This window comes from Otolemur garnettii, unplaced genomic scaffold (assembly GCF_000181295.1).
Source record: "Otolemur garnettii isolate 467f Iridium unplaced genomic scaffold, OtoGar3 scaffold00041, whole genome shotgun sequence".
NCBI lineage: Eukaryota > Metazoa > Chordata > Mammalia > Primates > Galagidae > Otolemur > Otolemur garnettii.
The window spans coordinates 12,999,789-13,004,638 of NW_003852436.1; the positions used below are offsets into that span (position 1 = coordinate 12,999,789).

A 4,850-nucleotide genomic window follows, 5' to 3' on the forward strand; every position below is an offset into this window, starting at 1 on the left:
GGAGGCCGACTTTGCTCCTCTGGGCTGTTTTCACTACTTGAGTCAATCGCTCGGTAAAGCAGTTTCACCGTCAGATAACATCTGGCCGCAGCGGCGCGGCTGCGGGGGAGGAGAAAGGAGGCGGAGGGCAGCGGGCGCCGAGCCCCGGTCGCCCGCCCGCTGCCCGATGTCGTGAGCGAGCAGCGGCGGCCCTGGCTGCGGGCGCGGCGAGACGGAGGCGGGGTGGCGGGCCGGCCACTCCCGAGCGCGCGCGCGACTGCCCCGCGAGGACCGCACCGTCTCGCAGTAAGTCATGGCCGGGGCCGCGGCGCCGGGGCCTGCCGCCGGGAACCCGCCTTTCTGGCCGGGTCCTGGCGGACTGAGGTGTGCGGGGGGGCCTGCCCAGGAGCCATTTCCGGCTCCTGGCCTCCAGGGTTGGACGCCTGCCCGGGCCCGCGAGGGACAGCTGCCGGCCGGGCTGCGACCGGGCTGAGCCTGCACTTGGCGTCGCCCGCAGGCCCGGCCGGCGGGGGGCGGGACGGCCTGGCGCGGACCCGCGGATCGCTGCGGTGCCCGACGCACGCGGAAAGCTTTCTATAGTCATTTTGCACAGAGAAAAAAAAAATAATAACGATGTTCTGCGGTCTTAAAGCCCTAGTGTAATAATTTTGAAAAAATGAGCTTCCTCCTCTTTTTCTTTCTAGTTGATTTTCTTTTTAAATTTGTTCTTTTTCCTAAAACTAATTTCTTTACTACTAACCCTCCTTCTTGTTCTCTGCCCAAGCTCATATGACAGTTCTGGCTTTGCGGAGGGAGATGTTGACTGTTGAGGGTTTACTGGGCTCTTTTTGGTTGATGTATTTGCTGTGGAAATACTTGCCCGGTGTTGAAAACTGCTTGCTAATAGGCTGGGAGTGGGTGGAAGGTTTGTCTCAGGGAATGCCTGTTAGATCTAAAACATTCTGTGATCCCCCAATTCGCTCCCACCTGTAATCCAAACCCATAGAGCAACTGATTTCTTCTACACTCCTTCAGTCCACGCCCCCACTCTCTCACCCCGTGAAATCGCCAGCTTTAACTTAGGGTACAGAGCGAGCTTTCCATTCAAACTCTTTAAATAGTTAATTTTAGAGCGCTCAGGATTCCAGACATCCAAAGATTAGGTTAGCTTAAGGTATGAGAGGTTGTTCTTGTATCGGTATTTCAGGCTATTTTCTTTTAAAAATGGAGATTAAATTTTACATCAACATTTTTGGTATGTAGTTACAGGTTTGCTGCTAACAGCTTGTATTCAGGGTTTCTTTCCTAGGGAGTGGAAGGAGGTGTTGTGGTCTATCTGTTGGCTCCCAGCTCTGCCTGACCTTTCTTCTCAGATTTCCACTTGATTTCGTCCTTGGCAGAACTGGGCTTCAGCTCAAAGAAACGTTAAGAGCAAGAGTGATTCAGAACATTGACCTTAACCAAAGACTCGAGTATTTGATTAAATTCTTTGTGACATACATTACATTTCCTTCCCCTTCAACGTTAGGGTCATAAAACAATTAAAGGTCAATAAAAAAAAGAAACACTCCTTCCTGCCTTAAGGTAAATTTGGATTTGGTTGATAATAGGCTGTCTACACTGGCACAGGAGATGATCTGGTCATGTTCTGGCTGGATACAGAACAGTTAACACCAGATCTCACTTGCCCTCATATTAACACATTCTTTTCCTAGCAGCCTCCCTTTTCTTTCTACTTTTTTTTTGAGACAGTTTCACTTTGTTGCCCTGGGGAAAGTGCTATGGTGTTATAGCTCACTGCAACTTCAAACTGTTGGGCTCAAGTGAGCCTCTTGCCTCAGCCTCTGGAGTAGCCGGGACTACACAGGCGCCCCCAACAATGCCCAGCTATTTTTATTTTTTTTAAATTTAATTTAATTTAATTTTTTTGGAGACAGAGCCTCAAGCTGTCCCCCCTGGGTGGAGTGTACTGGCATCACAGCTCACAGCAACCTCCAACTCCTGGGCCCAAGCAAGTCTCCTGCCCCGGCCTCCCAAGTAGCTGGGACTACAGGCGCCCGCCACAATGCCCGGCTATTTTTTGGTTGCAGCCTCATTGTTATTTGGCGGGCTGGGACTAGACTTGAACCGGCCACCTTAGGGGTATGTGGCTGGAGCCTTAGCCACTTGAGCCACAGGCTCTGAGCCCCCAGCTATTTTTAGAGACAGGGTTTCCTTCTTGCTCAGGTTGGTCTTGAACTCCTGAGCTCAAGCAATTCAACTGCCTGGGCCTCTCAGAGCGCGGAGCCTCCGTGTCCGGCCTTTTTTCTACCTTTTTGAAATGATCCCATTTGGGTACCTACTATGACTATTGTTTTTTGTTTTTGGAGCCAGAGTCTCACTTTGTCACCCTCAGTAAAGTATCGTGGCATCATAGCTCACAGCAACCTCAAACTCTTGGACTCAAGAGTTCCTTTTTGCCTCAGCCTCCTGAGTAGCAGGGATGACAGGAGCCCACCACGATGCCTGGCTAGTTTTTCTATTTTTTTATTTAGTAGAGACAGGATCTTACTCTTGCTCAGTCTGGTTTCAAACTTGTGAGCTCAGACAGTCCACCACCACCCCCCTCCCTTGGCCTCCCAGAGTTCTAGGATTACAGGCATGAGCCACCACACCTGGCTCTAATCCTTTCTTTGGCCTTCCCTTGAACTGAATTCTATTGTTTGAATTTCTATCTATTGACTATTTTAGAAAGAGGCTAGACAGTTCCTTTATGGGTCAGGAGTGATCTGTTTCTTTAAGCCTTCTCCAAGCAGCAGTCCAACTTGGTGAGAATCCAGGCTATTCAAATGTGGATAACCCAACCAGGTAATAGAGCAATGGTTGAGGAAACTGAAAATGATGCCTGAAATCCTAGGGAGATAACATTCTCAAAACTTTCTTCTTTGGTCACCACTCCACTAAAAATGACACTGCTTGGTTTACACCAAATCCATCTTGGATTATAAATTTCTAAAAGACAACATTTTCTTGACTTTACAGATGTTAAAAAGCTTATACTGGAGGTGCTGATGATGAAGATAGGAACAATGACAGGTTTTTCCTTTAAATACTTTATGGGATGTCTGTTTGAGAGGCCCTTCTGAGAATGTTATCTTTAAAAGCCTTGAAGCAGAGGCAGAGGCTGCGGTACTCTGTTGACAGCATTATTTTTTTTATATTCTTTTGTATCAGACCTTAATACTGGCCTACTAGTTGGCAGAGCTGAAAAACGCCCTGCAAGTCATCTGTGAGTTTAATTTATTATTTTCTCTGGAAGAAAATGATAGGTCTCTTGATACGGATAGTGTTCAGCCTAAGAGTTAAAAGAATTGGCAGGTGCAACTTTTGAGATAAAAAGTAGAGAGGAAATGAAGGGGATTAATTAAATCTCAAGACACTGCACCACTGTTTCCTAACCACTCAACTTTTATGTCATTTTTTGAGGGTTTTGTGGATATTCAGTCTCAGAAAATGAACTTCTGTTGGTAAATATTTTGTCTCACTCATACTGGTTTGTTAGCATTTAAAACTATTATTTTCGTAAATTCCGCCTTTGAATCTCATCTTTATCCTTTCCCTAGAATTTTCAATATTGTCCTTTTTCATAGTGTATGTCTAGATGAGATTTGTTTATGCAGAAGTGCTGGCCCACAAGATTAGAATGTGTCCTTGAGTGTAACAACACCATATTTGTCACCATCTTTATTAACTTATGATAGTTTAGAAGTGCTCAAATAGAAACTGTGGACACAAGTTTTGCTTCCATCTTAACTACAGTAAAAGGATCAACCTAAGACAGGCAGACTTCTGGAACCAGAAATGAGAGCAGTTTATCCAAATGTGCTGGAGGCAGTTGGAGTTCTGGGAGGAAATTAGTCTCTTAAATCACTGTCTTCCTCAGTGTAAATGTTGTTCAGGTTTCAGAATGTTTGCTGTTTGAGGGAGACTTTGGTTTAAATGTAGCCATTGATTTAACCTAAGTACTGAGTCAGGCAGAATGTTTTGCTCCCTTGCTTATTGCCCATTAGGTTCAGGACTTGAATTTTAGGACTTTTCACTTTGACCTTCAGGGGTGATGACTTTGTGGACCAGGAAGCAAACAAGATGAACAAGTCTCTCAGATTATGACTCCTGAAAAGAGAGATCTGATATAAGACCAAAAGTGTGAAAAATTCAAACAAATTTTATTTTAGATCATTCTGCCCAATCAGGCAGAAGAAAGGAAAGACACTTTTCAAGCCCACACCCTCGTCTACCCGCCAACCACAAAGATTTGTTGAATAAATATGTTCAAGCCCTTTGCTTTATGATCTGGAAAGTCAGATAAGGTTCAAAAGTCTAGGGCTGGGTAGGACCCTCTTCGGTGGTTCAGCTACAAACACTTTCTAGGAGAATCAAGAGGGTCCCATGACCTGAGATTTACTTCCTTTCTCAGTGAAAGGTGTCTCCTTGCCTCTCAATAGGACCTAGATGGAGTGGCATTTGCTACTTATCCCTAAGACTCCTATTTGGTACACGGCTCTGTTCCTGTAATGTTTCTTATGCAGTGACCGCAGTGACCGGGCGGTGCAGCAGTAGCCCTGGGTAGCACCAGCAGAACCCATAATAGGAACATTGCTGGAGGGTAAGTGGTAGATATCCCTGAGCTGTGCCTTAATTAAGAGGATGAGATCAGGTCCCCTCTGGAATCATGAAAATAGCATCTCGGACTAAAAAAACACAGAACTGTCTGTTTTGCTGACTACATGCACTTTTTTTTTTAATTGTTAAAAATAGTTTTATTAAAAAAAATTTCAGAGTAATATGAAGGTTCAAATGATTAGGTTGCATTGTTTTCTTTTTTTTTTTTT

At 45.4% G+C, this 4,850-nt stretch overlaps 1 protein-coding gene across 1 annotated transcript in view; it reads left to right on the forward strand.

Annotated features, from left to right (window-relative positions):
- The first annotated feature begins 240 nt into the window (after window positions 1–240).
- Window positions 241–4,850, forward strand: part of TRIM2 (tripartite motif containing 2) — a 117,331-nt gene continuing 112,721 nt past the window's right edge. The window contains exon 1 of the mRNA XM_023513459.1: window positions 241–285. The gene's annotated coding sequence lies outside the window, so the exon portion shown is untranslated. The remainder of the gene's footprint in view (window positions 286–4,850) is intronic.